This window comes from Ailuropoda melanoleuca, chromosome 3 (genome assembly GCF_002007445.2).
Source record: "Ailuropoda melanoleuca isolate Jingjing chromosome 3, ASM200744v2, whole genome shotgun sequence".
Classification (NCBI taxonomy): Eukaryota; Metazoa; Chordata; class Mammalia; order Carnivora; family Ursidae; genus Ailuropoda; species Ailuropoda melanoleuca.
The window spans coordinates 1,977,796-1,996,553 of record NC_048220.1 but is presented as its reverse complement, the minus strand read 5'-3'; the positions used below and the strand labels follow the sequence as shown (position 1 = coordinate 1,996,553).

Below are 18,758 nucleotides of genomic sequence, written 5' to 3'. Positions count from 1 at the left end.
TGTGTCACATCTTTGTGGGGTGAGTGAGACCAGATGCAAAGCAGGGAGGGCAGCAGGGGCCTTATTCCACAGGATTCATAGCTCAGGTTTCACAAGAAGGTAGGTGGTATCTCTACCAGGAGAAGTGCAGAATGGTCTGACCCGCATACTGGGCCTGGATCATAGCTCCTGGGAGTGGGCAGGCTGTGGGACTGATCTGCCACCTCACAGAAATAGTTCTCGTGGGAACAAAATTTAACAAAATGTTGTTATGTGTAAAGCTGTTAACTAGGTATCTCAAAGGGTAAAAGAGTTGAGTAAGCTGTCCAAGAATACTCCGGATGGCGCCTGTCTGTAGAAGCTGAATTCTAGTCCTGTCTGTCTAGCTCCAAAATCCACTCTCCTTACCAGAGAGCAGTCTCTAGCTAGCTAGTTTCCTGGCTTTCTGGGATTTGTCTCTAGGCCCGTTCTAGCCTCACGTAGTTTCCATGCCTCTCTCTAGGGGTATGATTCTTTCACTTTGTCTCCAAGCCTCCACCAGTAGGTTTTGATGGAAGGGGAGGGACAGAGCTAGGAAAGGGAGAGGGAAGGAGCATTTCTGCTGCTCAGCTCCACTTTGGAACGCCCCAGCTACACTTGTTCTGTCCTTCTCGGAGCACTGACCCTCTCCACAGACTTGGATTAATGGAGTCAGCAAATACTCATTGAGGATTTGCTAGGCACAATCCCCTGTCCTAGGAGCTAGGCAGCAGGAGTAAATAAAGGATAGGTAAGGGAGAAAGTCCATAAGCAAAACCACACTAATGGGTGCTGAACTGAACTCTGCAGTGTTGGGAGGAGAGTGACCTCCACCAGCGGGGAAGAGGGAGGCAGCGGTGATATCCGGGTGGGACAGTTGGGTTGTTAAAGAGGGAGGAGTGGGAAATAGGATGGTCTGATTGAAGGCCTCATTGGAAAAGCTCACACATACTCAAAAGGGGATGGCTGTTTCGGGGTCCGTGCGTAGTGGGCAGAAAGGAAGGCCATAGAATATCAGTTCCAAGGAGTCGCCAGGTATCAAACTTTCATTTAAGGCCACCAATGGCTTGAGCATCCCTCCTCCATGCACACACACCAAGGTACTTGGGCTCTGCCTGGACCCAATGTACCACCTACAGTTGTGAGAGAAACCAATGAAATAACAAGGGCAAGGGTGGCTGCCACTCAAATGGGGATTCCGAGTGCTCCAGCCTGCTGAGCACTAGGATTTGCTGCTACTGAGGCCTCCACTGACTGACCCACAGGAAATGGACCTCAGGGCCTCTTGGCCTGGGCCTCCAGTCCGAGGGCCAGTGAAATGCTGCTCCAGCTGGTCTCATATGATTTCCCCTTGTGCCAGGTAGACTTTGTGCAGATTCAGTGAGCTGTTCAGGCTCACCTCAGGACGAGCGTGTTTCGGGAGCACCATCCCCCACCTCTTTCCAGAGAAAATGCCTGATGTGCAAGAAGAATTAAACTTGCCAACATGTAGGTAAATCAAAAAAATTTTTTCAAAAGGCAGGTCTAATTCAAAGGACTAAAGATAATTGAAATGTTGGACAATAGTAGGTTAAATTGGAAGCTGGAAGATTTGCATGAAAGTGGCCTAAAGTGCTTGTATTTTTTCTGAGGAGGTGAAGATGCTCTTAGCTCTGGATTTTGTCAAGTTAACTGTATGGTAAAATGTCATGGGCAGACCAGAAGGATAGAAGTCAAGTGTATAAAGTACCCAAAGATCTGGGGGCGCCAGGGTGGCGCAGTTGTTAAGCGTCTGCCTTCGGCTCAGGGCGTGATCCCCGCGTTCTGGGATCGAGCCCCACATCAGGCTCCTCTGCTAGGAGCCTGCTTCTTCCTCTCCCATTCCCCCTGCTTGTGTTCCCTCTCTCGCTGGCTGTTTCTCTCTCTCTCTGTCGAATGAATAAATAAAATCTTAAAAAAAAAAAAAGTACCTAAAGATCTGAACTGGAAAACCTCAAAGTCTGGAAAAGAGAAAAACCAGCATCGAAGACGATGGTACCTTCTGGTAAAGACAGGCAAGGTTACTTGGGTCAATTTCATACCAATGACAATGAAAGACTGCATTTTTAAAAATGTAGATGGCATCCCACCCCTCCTCTCAAGAGAGCATTGAGAATAAAAAGACTGAACAGACAGGACAGTTTAAAAATGAGATCCTGTCATCAGAAGGGAACACCAAAGCAGCTTCTGTCCTAAACTGTTAGCTGATGCTGCAGAGCTGGGTCCCACTGAACCAGCCACAGGGAGTGAGCGAGACAAGGTCAGGGCCAGGCCCACTGAGGTGGTGAATCTTACGTGAGAACTTTCTGCAGTTAAGCTGGGTTCCCAAAGTGCCACATCCTCAAGAGAAACTATCCCTCAGTCCCAGGGGGCTGTAGAGACAGTGGCCTTGTAACTGAACAGAGCAGTAGAAAAGAAAGTATCCCAAACTCCTTGTGGTCACTGACCAGCCCTTATGACCCAGGTAAACACAACCTGAGCCCTGGCCAAAGCAACAAGAGGCATCTTTGGAAGAGGACTTCACTCTAGACCTCAGGGAACATTTAAAGGTGATTTTTCAGGAGCATTTAATAAGTAAACAAAGATAATCTGGCACAAGGGGAAAAGGCAACATGACAAAACCAGAAAAGAACAGATTCACATAGACTTGACATATTATCAGTTATGTTGGTTTTTTGAAATTAAAATATTTTGGTATTTTTGTGGGTTTTTTTTTAATTAAAAAAATTTTTTTTGTTTAATATATTTAAAGATGTATTTGGCTACAGATTGTGACAAAATTAAAAATAGAATTGGTGAACTGAAAGATAAAGGTGAAGAAATCCAGAATGCAGCATGGGGTTAGAAAAATATGGGAAAATAGAGAAATGTTTCATTGGGAAGTTTTTACATATAAATATATGTAAAGTCACAGTCTCAGAAGGCAAGGACAGAAGAAAAGGGCCAAAGGGACTGGGGCTGAGAATTTTCCAGAGCTGATGAAAAACACAAGTCAACAGTTTTAAAAGCCCAAAGAATGCATTTACAAAAATCATATCTACATACATCATAGTGTAACTGCAGAAAAAGAGAAAAATTAACAGCTAAAGACAAATTACCTTCAAAGAACAACATACTTCTCAGCAACAACAGAAGGTAAAAGAGTGGAATGAAAACATGAGTATAAAGATAGAAAATAACTGTCAGCCTGGACGTTTATGCCCAGTGAAAATATCTTGTAAGAGGACAAAATAAATACATTTCAGGACAAAACTTGTTTTGTTTTCCCCTGCTGACCCTCACTGAAGGCAATTCTAAAGAATGCATTTTAATACAGAAAGAGAGTGATCCCAGATGATGTTCTGAGATGAAAAAGGAAGAGCAAAGAGTAAGAGGTAGGCAAATGTAAATGAAGATTTTTATACAAAACAAAGATTTAGAGTTGTTAAGATAGACTCAAAATAGCAGACAGCAATAGTATCTGTCAAGAGAGAGTAAAAAAAAAATGAAGTATTATATGAGGAAAGGCTTTGGTTAATCTCATAGACATTGTAAAATCTAGGAGAATCAAAATGCAATGTACATTTTTAATACTAGTAGAGGAAAAATGAATTTTTAAAAATCAATAAAAAGCAAAAGAAAAAACAGAAAAGAGAAGGAAAAACAGGTGGTAGATCTTAAGCCAAAAACATCAATTATTTCTATTCAAATGACAAAGATTGCCAAACAATGTCTTAGTCTGTTCGGGCCACTATAACATACCATAGACTGGGTGGCTATCAACAACAGAACCATATTTGAGGCTAGAAGTTCAAGATCAGAGTGGTTGGAGATTGGCATGGTTGGTTGAGGGCTCTCTTCCAGGTTGCAGATGTCTAACTGTACCCTCATGTGGTGGAAAGGGCTGAAAAGTTCTTTGAGGTCTCAGATAATAGCACTGATCCCGTTCACCAGGGCTCCCTTCATATGACTTAATCACTTCCCAAATCCCAACCTCCTCTAACACTTTCACACTGGGCATTGGGATTCCAACATGTGAATTTGGGGGGAATACAAACATTCACACTGTAGCAGGCAGGACAAAAGTATAAAACTCCACTGTGTACTGTATACAAGAGACTCACCTTAAATATGAGGACACTCGAGATTTGAAAGTAAAAGATTGAGACAAAGGTATTTGAAGCAAATAGTAATCAATAGAAACTGGTGTAGCTCTACTAATATTAGATGAAATAGATACTTTAAGTCATAAACTATTCCTACAGATAAAGGGAATCATTTATCACATTAAGACAAAAGGTCCAGGGAAGAGAAAATACTGGGAAGATGTAACAGTTTTAAGTTAGTATCTACCTAACAACAGCTCAAGAGTTGACAAATATATGCAGAATTCAAAGGAGAAATAAAAAATCTACAATCATGATGGGAGATTTTTGATACTTCTCTCAGTAATAGGACAAGAATATTAAGAATTAGTAAAGTTACAGATTTGAACACAATGATTTAGTAAGCAATCTAATACATGGAACCCTGCACCACTGTATGAAGGATACATTTTTTTTCCCAAGCACACATGAAACATTTTCAAAAATTGACCTACACAATGTTACATGTCAATTATATTTCAGTGAAGCTGGGGAAGAAGTTGACCATTTGCTGGATCGTAGAGTAAACCTTCACAAATTTTAAAGAATTAAAATCATACAGGGTATGTTATCTTGACTATGCAATTAAATTAGAAATTAATAATAAAAGGATACTTAGGCCATCCCCATTATATTCAGAAATTTACAAATACTTTTTTAAATCATGGTTCAGGGAAGAAAATATTTTGAACTGAATAATCAAGACCACCGGGATATTGCTGAAGCAGTGCTTAGGGAAACATTTATAGCCTAAAAAGATATTCTAGAAAATCAGAAAACCTAGTAGTCACCTAAGTACCATCTCAAAAAGAACAATCAAAATAAATCCCAAAAGAGTTAAAATAAGAAAGTAATAAAAGGTAGACTTTGATGAAATAGGAAAACAATACAGAGGATCAACAAAACCAAATGCATGTGTGTGTGTTTTGGAAAAGATAAAACTGACAAACCTCTGGTGAGATTGATCAAAGAAAAAAGAACAAGTCAGGAATAAAAAGGGCGAGTAAGGAGAACTGTAAAATTTTCTACTCTCTGAACATGCACTGACCTCCTGACTCCCTGCTACTGAGAGAATAACCCACTCCCTCTAAATTCCTAGAGTCAACAGTTCTGAGAACAGGATGTAACATGAGTGAGCCAACTCACAAACACAATCCATTTCTGAAGGAAATCTTGGAAATTATACATGGAAGCAATCTTAGAAGCAAGATACTGCTGAATAACCAGATCCAGAATCATTGTTCTCGAATCTCAGGTTGTATCTGTGTGTGGGGTGGTCCTTGGGATATTTTCTTGGCTTTCAGATGGGGCTGCCTTCCACTTCCTGACTGTCTGGTCGCTAGAGTCCTGGGACTGGGGCCACCACATGGCAAGACTTACTTCACACACCTTCATGCTAAAGCTTCTCGTTCCAGGCACACTTCTAAGGGCTCTAATAACACTAGCTTCTCCAACTCGCTACTATTATTATTCCAGTAAGAGACAGCTGAGGACACACAGCATAAAACAGAAAACTTAATTACTTGCCTAAAATGATCTTGGATAAGAGAAAGAGCCCTTATTTGCATCTGGACTTTGTGGTGGACAGACCACGTTTTGGCCACTATACTTTGTAGTCTCTCTACATGGGATTCACACCATTCCTTCCTGAGCATAACCGATACTCTCCACAGCCTGAGAAAACTGCCAGGTCTAAATGGGGACACTCTGCAGAAAGAATCGTGTTAAAATTTGTGACTTCTTTCTCATTGTCTCCAGGCTGAGGGACTCAGTTGAGGCTGAAGAAGAGGCGTGGAGAAAACTCCCAGCCCGAGTAATTCCCTGGAAGCAGTTATGCCCAATTTTTCAAGGTCGTGATGCAGACAGACTTCAGGTCCCCGCTGTCTGTCTTCAGCTAACTGGTCCTCAGTTAACCCTCTCTCATTTTTGAATCCCCATGAGGGAAAAATTCCCTTGCATTGCATGACTGGTACTCAGTACCACTTCACCCCTAGAGTGTCCATATGTAAACCCAGATGAAATTATTTTTCAGGTTCTAGGCAAGCAATCCATTGTTTCTAAGCAAATATGCTTTGCTTTTTCAGTCTGGAAAAGGGGTCAGCAGAAGAAGCCTCCAGCTCTACTCCAGTGACCAAGAGTGTGGGGTGGGACCAAGGCTGCTTCACACTTGCTTCTCCAGCTTAGGCAGCCTGCCCACTCATACGATATGCATTTTGCTTCTTCCCACCCCACCCCCTGTTTTCCTGGCAATAGATGGCCTGGAAATTAATACAGAAAAGGCTAGTGGGAGCCAAGCCTCTACCATCTTAACCATGGCTGTTTGGGGTGAGTGTCCCTTAAGATCTCCAAGGACAAAAGGAAGTCCAAGGGTTGGCTGGGCAAAGCCCTGGAGGAGGGTAGAAGTTCCTCTAGTCTTGGATATAAACGTTAGGACCAGTTTTACTATAATATTTTTAGGTGTTTGGTTTGGTTTTTTTTTTTATAGTAATGCTGCTTCAGATTCTTTGGGCTTTTAAATTTGTGGATTTGTATCTTCAGTTTTGGTAAATTCTCAGCCATTGGGTTCCCTCATACTCTTTCTCTTTCCTTCTGGGACTCCAGTAAACATATATTAGACCTTATCACCATAACCCCTGTGGTGAAGTAGTAACCTGAACCTCTCTTTTCTGCCCCTTTGTCCCTGCTCCCTGCCCAGGCTTCATTCTGGAAATAACTTATATGTCATTAGTCTCTCATTAGCTGTGTAATCTGCCATTAAGTAGATATTCTATTTTTCAGTTAGAGACTTTCCATTTGTTTCCTTTTTTAGAGTATGCCAAATACTCAAATTTATCTCTATTTTGTTTAAACATTATTTTAAAAGCTGTATCTGATGACATCCAGCAGAGGCTTTCTCTGATGCTGATCTCTGAGTGTGTCACAAATTCCCTGCATTAGATTCCCTCTGCCCAAATACTTAGAGAGGTTTCTGTTTTCCTGGTTGGAATCCGACTGATACACTGCTATCTGCCAAGTTCTCAATCCTGCACCTTACAACTTTCTACAGATTTTTTTCACTGCCTACAGCTCTCCTTTATATTTCGTTAACTTTCAGCAAAAGGGAGCTTGATTCAGGAGCTACAGAATTTGTGGTCTGTAGCCAGGAGTCTAAAGTGAACACAAACTGGAAAAAATAATCCCTTCTCGAAGACTCCTAGCCTTAGTAAATAATTTTTGGATAACATTTTTCTGGGGGGGCCACACTGCCATCCTCCCAATTTTGTTTCAGTTGGCCTGCAATCAAGCAAATTCATTTTCTCCTTCCACAAAAAAAATCTGAGATACAGATGTTAGTTATTTACTGAGAGTTAAGTCATCTTGAAGCTATTTCAATAACATATTTAAAAGTTTTCAATCAGTAGTCACTTACTAAAAAAAAAAAAAAGTTCTTAGAGCCTGTCCTCTGAAGATACAATTAAAACAAAACAAGACACTTCAGTGGGCACAAACCTTGGTGCTCCTAGGTCCCAGCTTCTTTCTCAGGAGGGGTTTTTCCCTTGAAAAATAAAGTTAAAGCATGTTACAACAAATACTATAATAGCAATACTCTAACATTTTTTTTCTTCCTGTGATGTTACTACCCTCCTCCCCATCAAAAAATGTTTTTTTAGCTACTTTTATGGGAAGAGTTACATCATTTCCCAGTTCTGCTCTCACTTCCCCCCACGTCTAGAATCTTGGGTGTTACCTATTTTGTCTGGGGAAATGCTGACTAGTGGGGCTCTGAAGAGCAAACTCAGGGCCTTCCTCAGCCCCCAGCCCCTTAGCTCTCTCTCTAGCTGACTGACCCTCTCGTGGCCTGTGCAGAGATCTGCCCTTGGGCACACCAGCCCTTGACCTAGACCACCCTCCAAGACTAACAGTGCCTCAGCGCCTAGTCCGTCAGGGGTAGGGGACAGCAGACCAACACCGTACTCGAACTTCTGCACAGAACACGGTCTTGATGACTAAATGGCCCCATGCCATTTGCTGTGGGGCCTCCATCTGGGGATCCCCGCTCACCTCTTTTAGTCAGTCCCAAACTACAGTATTTCGGGTGGGCTGCAGACTGGCATAAAGGTACCACAAACATACACCATTGTAGGGTTAGAGTAAGCTCCTGGTTTAGTTAACCAGCTTCAAAGTCTTATCAGAAGCAAGATGGCATCTGGGCAGGATTCAGAGCATCACAGTGATGTTCACCTTGGTGCCCTGGGTCCCTAAGCGGCTAGGATTGACCGGATCTGGAGCATTTTTTTCTTGTCAGGACACAACCATTTTAAACTCAAGGATAATATAACTTTTGGAATCCAAACCAATAATCTGTGCATTTATACTTTCAAGAATTTGTACAGAGAAGAGGCTCTCACTGGTGGAACCAGACCCAGCAGCACCAGGGAGCCCATAAGAAGGGGAAGTGTACTTGAGGTAGCACTTTGCACTGTTCAAAGGGGACAGTTTTGCTTCCAAACATTTGCTTTAGATTTTTCACAGAAAGGAAGCTTACCGTACATGCATTTATGTGGTTGTTCTCCTCTCTGTGAAAGGACATTGACATCTTTTGCATTCTTTCTAAGGGCTTCCTCATAACTTACTGTATAGTTATACCATAACTTAACCAGTCCCTACTGATAAACATTTGAGTTGTTTCCAGTTTTTTTGCTAGTATAAGCAGTTTTGCAATAAAATATATTTTCTCTCACAGAAATTTATCTGAAGGATACGTTTCTTTCTTTTTTTTTTTAGAATCATAAAAATTAATTTTTGGGGGGCCTTCAAAATGTTTTTTTTATCTGAGTATAGTTGACACACAATGTTATATTAGTTTGAGGAGTACCACATAATGATTTGACAAGTTTATACCTTATGATATGCTTACCACCAGTATCACCATACAACACTGGTGATGTTGTATATCACCATACAACATCATTGGTTATATTTAAAGGTTACATTTCTAAAGACAGAATTGTTGAGTCAAAATTTGCCTTAAATTTTTGATAGTGTAAACTTGCTATCCAAAAATCCTGCAACAACTTCTACTTCCAACAGTAGTGCATAGAACTTTTTATTTCCCCACACCTTCACTAACACTAGGCATTGTCGACATTTTTCACCTTTGACAAGCTGATATTTGAAAAATGGTATCTACTGTTTTTTTTCTCGAAACTGTCTCAAAGGAAAATGGAAAGTACAGTATAAAACTTCTATTCTTCCCAAACCATTTGAAAACTAAGTTGCTGACAAGGCACCCCATCACCTTTGAATACGTTTAGTGTCTATTTCCTACAAGCAAGGATCTTCTACCTCACCACCATAAAATCATCAAAATCAGAAACTTAACATTGACTCAGTACTACCATCCAATGCTCTGACCCCATCCAGGTTTCTTTAATTGTCCCAGGAATGTCCCAAGAATGTTCCAGGAATAAAACTATTCAGTTCAGACTTGTGCATTGCTAATTTAGTTTCTGCATCTTTTTGGTCTCCTTCAATCGAGAACAGTGCTCCCGTCCTAGAACAGTGGTTCTCAAGCTTGCCCAAGTGTCAGAATCATGTGGTGGGCTCGTTAATACACAGACGACTGGGCCCCAGAGCTCCTGATTTAGGGAGTGGCTACGAAGCTGCAGAAAATGCTCAGGTGAGGCCGATTCTGTTGGTCCAGGGACCTGTCCACATTGAAGTCCACCAGCCTGATGGGTCCCCGATTGCTCATGAGGCCGTCGGCAGGCTTGTGCACAAGGTGGAAGGTGAAGACGTAGTCCAATCTTCTTAGAATTTAAAATAATGCTTCATACTACCAATAGGTCATGTTTTTACAAAGGAATTACTAAGTGTGGTTTATTAGTTGCCCATTGCCACAATTTGGTGGCTTAAAACAACACAAATTTATTATCTTAGCATTCTGGAGACCAGAAGTTCAAAATGGGTGTCTTTGGCCTAAAATCAAGATGTCGGCAGAAGCTGCATTCTTTCCGGAAGCTGTGAGGAGAGTCCATTCCTTGTCTTTCCCAGCTTCTACAGGACGTCTGCAACCTGCTCCTATGGCCCCTTCCATCTTCAAAGCCAACAATGGCCAGACAAAGTCTTTCTCACGCTGCATCAATTCTGGGATAATCCAGAATAACATCCTCATTTCAGGATCCCAAACATCTGCAAATCCCTTTTGCCCCATGAGGCAATATATTCACAGATTCCGAGGACGAGGACATCTTTGGGGTCCGTCACCCTGCCTACCATAGTGAAGACCTCTAGCCGGCTACCAAGCTCTGTTCTTCCCTTCTAGGGGCACAGAGCTACACCACATTTTCCAGTCGTTTTTGCAAATGGGTGAGGTCTCTCAAAAGGAATGTGAGTGGGAGTGTGTGTTCTTTCCATACCAGGCCTGCGAGAACCTCCTTTACATGCTTCTCCTGTTCTTTCTGCTTTCTTGGGCCCTTGAGGATGTGGAGCCTGGGTAGTCACCGACCTGAACACCCATCCTGGGCTATCAAGTGAGCAAAAATTAAAATTCTATAGCACAGAGACTACATTGTAGAGCCTTGCATTTTGGCTCTACTTGTTTTTTTTTTTTTAAGATTTTATTTTTATTTATTCGACAGAGATACAGACAGCCAGCGAGAGAGGGAACATAAGCAGGGGGAGTGGGAGAGGAAGAAGCAGGCTCATAACAGAAGAGCCTGATGTGGGGCTTGATCCCATAACATCAGGATCACGCCCTGAGCCGAAGGCAGACGCTTAACCGCTGTGCCACCCAGGCGCCCCGGCTCTACTTGTTATAGTAGTTGATCCTTCAGTGGTCAGTCAATCCTAACTAATACATAAACAAATTAGAATATTTCTTCAGAGGCCCTTGACTCCTAATGCCCACATTTCATAAGACCTAAACCTCCTACTTCCCTAAGAAGACTGAGGTCCTCTGAAATAGGCAACCACAGTTTTTCACCTCCTCCCTTCAAACATTTATTGAGCAACAGGTACAGGGCAGGTGCACTAGGAATGCCTGCGATGCCTGCTTCTTTTGTCTCGATGGACATACTTTCCTTTTTCTCGTTGCTTTTTTTAAACCAGGGCTCCTTCTCCAGCTCTGCTGCCCTCACCACCTTCCTCAACTTTCTCCTCTCCACTGGCACTTTAGCTTCTGCTTTCAAACATGCTGGCCTTGCTCCCGGGGTTGAGTCAGCCTTGCCTTCACTCTGCTGCACCAGCAAACTGCTTCTCTGTTCCTCTGCCTCTTTCCACTATCAGACTTCAGGAGCTGGGGCCTCACTTTGATACACGTCTGGAGATGGGAGGGAGCACAGATTGACCTGGTCTGGGGGCTCAGGGAAAGGTACAATGAAGAGGCACAGTGTTCCAGCTGATGGCTGAAGCTGAGAAGGCATGAACCGAGCAAAGGAAGAAGAAAGTTACAGGCAGGCACACTGCTAGAAAATAAAGAGCCTGTAACTAGTTGCTTGTAACTAAAAAAAAAAAAAAAAAAAAAAAAAAAAAAAAAAAAAAAAAAAAGGGAATGCGAGAAAGAAAGAAAGAAAAGAAAGAAAGGCTGAACTTATAAGGCACCAGCAAATACACGTGGTAACTGGGGTGGGTCAAGGACCTGTGTAAAAGGGAGAAGGAAAGTGCTCTGGGGACAGGGCAGGGGTTGGAGGAGGGGTATGGAGAAGACTTGGGGAGCGCGGTGTACTAGGCAGGAGGCTAGAGCTCCGAAGACAGCCTGGATTGTGGCCTTTGCAAAGCTCTGTGGCCAGCCAGGCCCCACTGGCCGTGCTCTGCAGTCGGAGTTCAAACCCACAACCCAGCCAAAGCAGTCAGGCACCTCAGGAAGTGTGACCTGGGGTCCTGCGCCCTGCTCGGCTGCTCTAGGAAGCTTGGGGGCCTGGGTTATGACTACAGGCCTATTCTAATTTGTAAAACTGTGAGGACGACCAAGAAGATGGGTGATGGAACCAAGGCTCCTCTTCTCCCAGCTTGTGCAGGAAAAGATTTCCATCCCAGCCGAGGCGCTTGGGACAAGGCAGGGATGCGAAGCCCTGGGTCTGATTCCGTCTCCCTGTTCTAAGGGCCGTGCTGTACTGGGGCCGACCCACAAAGATCCCAGATACGGAAGTGCGGTGGGCTGTGAGCCCTGCAGAAGAACTCTTGGCACATAACCCCTTCATCCAAACCCTGCGTTAAGAGACGGGAAGAAACACTAGCATAGTGTCTAACAGGTCATGGCATGTCCCTGGGCTGTCTCCTCCAGCCCCCTGAAGTTCCTGTGTGGGAAAGCTTCAAGCTGCCAGAAGAATTTCGTTTATTCCAGCCAACACATGAGGAAAAGGCCCCTGTCTCCCAGTCTCTGCAGGAGGGTGGGAGCCTAGCTCCCATCAGCACCAGTGAGCAAATCCAGATGGCCTAATCCTGCACGTGTACCTTTCCACGTCCCTGGTTCTGCTCACCACCCTCCGTGACCGCACGCAAAGTCAGATGGGATTTTTCAACGTTGGGATTCTTATTTTCTCCTGAGATTGGAAACTGTTTGGTCTGAATGTGGAAGGCGGATCGGGTGGGAAAGCAAATGAGCTTCATGTGTGAGGCGGCGCAGCCTGGCTCCAGTCGGTTACCGACCCCCTTAGCTCAGGTTCTGCTAGTCAGATGGTGACGACCAGCTCCAAGGTGTAGCAAGTGCCCCACTGATTGGAGCTTCCCCTTCCGCGCTGGCACACTAATCTCTAAAATGGTCTTCAGACTTGCTAATGTGTAGAAACCCGTTTTTTTCAGATAGAAATTTAGATCATACTCTCAAACAGATGAAAGTAGAGCTTCTTCAGTAGGGTGGGGAAGTGGGGGTTGCCCACGGGGTCTAACAGACTCTCCAGAGGGGGCCGAATCACCTCCACAGAACCAGGGAAGAGAGAAACCACTGGCTACGCCAAGGCACGCAGTCTCACCTTCTTCCACTTCGCAGTCAGACCCCATCCGCTCCCCAGCAGAGTTTGGGCGGCTCATGTTCCGGCTTCCCTCAAGCTTCTGGCCAATGGGATGTGAGCACAAGTAAAAGGGCAGCTCTCAGGGGATTCCCTGAAAAGAAAGCTCTTAGTCCTCTGCTTGCTTTGCCTTCTTCCGCCTGGCTGGGAAAGGGGACAGCTGGAATGGCATCTTGAACCCACAGGTAGATTCCAGGTGTGGACGGTGTAAAGCCGGTATGTCAGCGTCATTGCCCAGTGACCTTGTGGAGCAGAGCAACTGTTGCTCGGGACCACCCCCACCCCCCATTATACTATCACCTGAAAGGGAAACAGAGGCCTGTCTTGTTAAAGCCAGTGTGTTTGGGTCTTTTTGGAAAGTGGCTCAGCCAGTTGTGTAACCAGGAGACCAGGGCTCAAAGGAGGAGTTTGGTAACTTCTACATTACCTCCTTTAAGCCTTCAGCCGTGCTCAATTTATGGAAGACCCTTGCACTTATGACCCGTGTTCCCATGTGGCTTTGGCCCACTTTTAAAACTTCCTCAACTCCACCCCGATAAAGAAATCTGCAGGTTTGTTGAACGAGAGGATCAGAAGAGTTGGGTCATCCAGTCAGTCATAAACGTAGATGCTAATTTCTGAAATGGTATAAGAACACAAAGGAAATTAGTAGAAAATCTGATTTCTATTTCCTTTTCTTGCATCATTTCCTGCCAACTCCCACCTTTTTAATTTATTTATAAGGGAATTCTTCCTCACTCCTCTTTTCCCTTGGATTTTCTCTGGAGTGCCTACATAAGTTGTTCAAACATGTGGCATTACACGGGTCCTCAGTGATGTCTCATGGAAAAGTAGGGCAAGCTGACTGATGGCGACTTGAGTACCGGGAGATGGTGACCCCACAGGAGAGGAGGGAACTTCTTGCTGAGACACTGGAAAACCTCAGAAGGAAAACAAAAAAGGTCAAGAGTCACCTACTAGTAAGAAGCAGCTGTAAAAAGAAATGTAGTGTTTCTCGGACTTTCTTTTCAAATTGCAATCTTAATAATTGCCATCCTTTATGAGTCAGCCATAGGTCTAGGTGTCTCACGGACACAACATCTAATCTTTACAGAATCACTCAGGGCAAACATTCTTATTCACGCTTTACAAATGAGACTGGAGTTCAGAGTAAGATTAGGGATTTGAACCTGGCCTTGACCCTTCCCCCCACCCCTTCCACTTTAGACAAGAAATATGAAGTATTAAAATCTGGCCTTGGAGGATGTGATTAATTTTATGTGTCGTTTTAGCTGGCCGTAGTGCCCAGATATGTAGTCAAACATCCTTCTGGATGTTTCTGTGAGGGTGTTTCTGGATGGGAGATTAACATTTCAGTTGATGGAGGAAAGCAGATTGCCCTCCATAATGTGGGTGGTCCTCATCCAATTAACTGAGGGCATGCATAGACCAGACCCACTGACCTACCCTGATCCAGGAGGAATTCTGCCAGCTTCGGGCATTCAGACTTCAAGCGCAGCATCAGGGCTGTTCCCTGGGTTTCCAGCCTGCAGATTTTGGAGAAAACAGTGTGCTCAGAGATGAATGCCGGTAGATTACAAACCAACAGAACCAGAGGGGAAGTGAAGGAAGTTGCTTCTCTGCTCTGGGCTGTACTAAACTGCTTTCCTGCATCTTCAGGGGTTTCTCTGTGCATGGCACAGGGGTCAGTGAGCTACGTAAAGATGCTGAGCCAGACTGGTGTCCTCTCCCAGTGTGTAATCGTACGTCTGTGGCAGAGTTCCTCTTCCTGGGCTGGGGGTTTTTCCCAGTCTCCTTTGCAGTTAGGGGAGATGATGTGACTGGGTTCTGGCCAATGAAAGGTGGGTGGTCTGATGTAAACTGCTTCCTGGCTTGGCCCAAAAAATATCTGTAATCCTTCAGCTCTCGGTTCCACTGTTCCCGCCACCGGGGAGGTTCAGATTCAGAATGAGTTGGGTAGAAGATGGATGAGGGCCACCAGCACCATATTAGACTTTGTATGAGCAAGAAATAAACCTTTAAGCACATCAGCTCACTGAGATTTGGGGTTTACTGGTTCCCTGTCCCTAGGCGGGTCTGTGCTGACAAAGGCAGCATCTGTTAGCCTCTGTTGGCTGGAAGAAGCTAGGCTGCTCCAACAAAGAGAGTCAATGATACGGTGTTTTTAAAAGAGGGCGACCGACTGATGTGTTGACACAAGCTGTGTCAGTGTGATTATTTTCACAGGTGTCTCAGCTTGGATGATAAATTATATGGACGCCCTGCTTAAAGAACAAAGAACTTTAAATCTCTCTCACTTCCCAGTCCAAAGGGAGCACTGCTGCCTGATAGCTCTGTCCTGAGTCCCTTTCATGTAATTGCTCTGCAGACTTCAGGGCACTGGGGTCAATCTGGACGGTGGCAGCTGGGCTGTGGCCACGCAGAGGTTGTCATCGGTGACTTTTTGATCTTACTTTTTNGTTACCGCTCCGCCACCCAGGCGCCCCAAGAACAAAGAACTTTAAATCTCTCTCGCTTCCCAGTCCAAAGGGAGCACTGCTGCCTGATAGCTCTGTCCTGAGTCCCTTTCATGTAATTGCTCTGCAGACTTCAGGGCACTGGGGTCATCTGGACGGTGGCAGCTGGGCTGTGGCCACGCAGAGGTTGTCATCGGTGACTTTTTGATCTTACTTTTTGAGAGAGTGAGAGAGAGTGAGTGTGCACAAGGGGGCGGGAGGGCAGAGGGAGAGAGAATCTCAAGCAGACTTCACGCCCAGTGTTGAGCCTGCCATGGGGCTTGATCTCATCACCCTGAGATCATGACCCAAGCCGAAATTAAGAGTCAGATGCTGAGCGTGCCTGGGTGGCTCAGTCATTAAGCGTCTGCCTTTAGCTCAGGGGCTGATCCCAGGGTTCTCGGATCGAGCCCCACATCGGCCTCCATGCTCAGTGAGAAGCCTGCTTCTTCCTCTCCCACTCCCCCTGCTTGTGTTCCCTCTCTCGCTGGCTGTCTCTCTGCCAAATAAGTAAGTAAAATCTTTAAAAAAAAAAAAAAGAGTCGGATGCTGAACCAACGGAGCCATCCAGGTGCCCCGACTTTTTTATTCTTTAATCTTCTGATTCCCGTGGCTAAAGAAAGACCACGGTGGAGGCCACAGTGTGAATGTACCCCTAGCCCAAACACGCTTTGTCATGTAATTGAAACATGACACTGTCCTGATGGTTCAGTAACGCTGATTCTGACCTTAGCCAAGATTAAGCTTTCTTCACGTCAGCATAACCTATAGCTTCCTACTGCCCCCCACATGCTTAAGCTTACGCTGTGCTTCTACCCTAAAAGGAACATCAGTTTCTAGTAACCAGTCACAAGAGAAAACCGTGTACTTTCTCATGCTCTGTAAGCTGCCCTGTGACAGCTGAGAGCCAGCTGTAAGCACTTTGAAGTCTTCCTGTTCACCAATAGTTTGTGTCTGCTCAAATATTCATATCAAATAAGTCTCTCTGGATTTTCTCCTGACACCATTCTAGACGTAAGCACAAGGAGACCAGACTCTCGGTCTTTTTGTTTCTCACTTCTTATTTTGAGAACATTATAGATTCCCAAGCAGTTGCAAGAACACAGAGATCCTTTGACCTAGTTTCTCCTAATAGTAACATCTTGCAAAACTCTAATATACTATCACAACTAGGATGTCAGTATTGGTACAAGGCCAAGACCTTGTATAGATTTCCTCAGTTTTACTTGTACTCATGTGTGTGTGTTATTTAGTTCCATGAATTTTATCATATGTGTAGATTTTTTGTGACCAACGCCACAGGCAACGTGCAGAAAGGCCGACTTTGCTTCTATTCACACTCCCTTCCTCCCAGGCCTAGAGCAGTGCCTGCCTCAAAGAAGACACTTGGTAACTGCTTGTTGAGCAAATGAGTGACTAGCTAGGGTTCTCAGAAGCCAGGAAGGAGATGCAAAAATCCTCCCACGTAAATGACGTCCATACCACAGTGCAGAGGTAGGCCTGGGGACGGCTCTGCCATCTGCCGCTGGGCCACGTGATTGCTGCAGCCCACCATCTCCTCGGGATGGGCAGGGGAAAGTCAGGGCATGCCTAGTCCTTCCAAGGGCAAGGCCCAGAGGTTGCACACATTGCTTCCCCTCACATCCCTTTGTGTGTTGAGTTCTAAGAATTGAGTTCTAAGCCCACATCAAGCTAGGAGGGAGGCTGAGGTCGATGGTGCTATGGACCTGCCATTGTTCCTGCCCTCCCTGCCTTTGCCGAGGTTCCCCAAGGCAGGGAGTGCTTCCCTACCCCACTGATGTCCGGCTCTGGGCAGGGGAATGTGGGCAGGAGTGACAATGTGTCAGTTCTGAGCTGAGGCCTTAAGTGGCCTCTCGTGTTCTTCCCCGTGCCACTCAGCCTGCATGAGCAGCGCCTGCGGCAGGAAGCTGGGGGTCCAGACGATAAGACAAGTGGAGCTGCCCTACATCTGACCATGGCCTGAAGCAGAGCTGCCTCTGCTCAACTGCAAGAAAAATAAAATTAAACAGCTTTTCTTTGGGGGGGGAGGGGAGGAGAAGAAGCCACGGAGATTTGGGCTTGCTTTTTAGGCAGCACTGGTGAGGCAGAAACTTCATGCAGTGGCCGTGAGTTCAGCCTTCACTGAGGAGCTCCACTGCTGAAGGGGCCAACACGGCCGCCTGGGCGGCTCGGTGGTTAACCATCTGCCTTCAGCTCAGGTCATGATCCCAGGATCCTGGGCTCCCTGCTCAGCAGGGAACCTGCTTCTCCCTCTCCCTCTGGGTTCTGTCTGTCTTTCTCAAATAAATAAATAAAATCTTAAAAAAAGAAGAAGAAAGGAAGAACACACAGTGTACCAGGGAGGGTTCTTCCTGGACAGAGCAGAGACCACACCCAACGTGTGGAAGGCTCCTTTAGGAGTCCGGGGCATGGCCGAGCCAAATGTAACATAAGGGGGAGCACGTTCCTGGGACTGTATTGTGGGTGGAAACCCTGGAGATGGGCTGACCTGGGCCAACTGGAATGGTGAGAGCAGACTGGGAGCCCCTCTGTCTGGAGGCATCTTGGAAATGAAGGGCAGGTTCTGCATGGGAGAATGATGATAATGGAAAACTGTGTCTTAACAAATAAAATGGTCACATTAACTAAACGAAGTTTTGCAAGAGTTTTCTCTGTGAGTCAGAGGTCGTTGTAATACTAGAAGCCTGAAATACATGTGTTTCACCATATTAAATAGTTAATAGGTGTCTGTCTGTTGCTACTGTGGCTGTAGAGAAAGCTGCCATTCCGGTCGGCATCCCATACAAGATTAGGAATGCAGGGAAAGACAGCTGATGCGTCTACCATATCAATCAGACTTTACCTCTAAGGAGCATTTCTCCGTGGTGCCTCAGCACCTCAGCGCTCACAGTTCGCGTGATAAATGCAGAATTTAAAGGAAGCAGCTCTCCATATTACTTGCTGACTGTTCTGCCAAGAATTCGGGTGTACAGACTTGGCATCGAATTTTTTCTACCTGGGAAACTGCTAGAAAAATGCAAGAGGTAAAAACTTTGAAAGCACAGCAATTTAGGGGTGAATATCCATTCTGAGGTAGATGAATTCATCCCTGATAAAGTACTGGCTGCTTACTTGAA

General features: G+C 45.0%; 1 long non-coding RNA gene across 7 annotated transcripts in view; it reads right to left on the bottom strand.

Annotated features, from left to right (window-relative positions):
• The window catches only part of LOC105234632, a 45,699-nt gene that overhangs the window by 11,808 nt on the left and 15,133 nt on the right, over positions 1-18,758 (bottom strand). For 2 of the 7 annotated variants that reach the window (XR_002141468.2, XR_002141469.2), the window contains exons 2-5: positions 14,573-14,652; positions 13,830-14,046; positions 13,091-13,743; positions 7,629-7,674 (exon numbers count right to left, since the gene is read on the bottom strand). This is a non-coding gene — a long non-coding RNA (uncharacterized LOC105234632). Of the gene's footprint in view, positions 1-7,628; positions 7,675-8,464; positions 13,744-13,829; positions 14,047-14,572; positions 14,653-18,758 lie in introns of those variants that run through there. The other 5 variants (XR_002141470.2, XR_002141471.2, XR_004623914.1 and 2 more) reach the window with 5 other exon arrangements.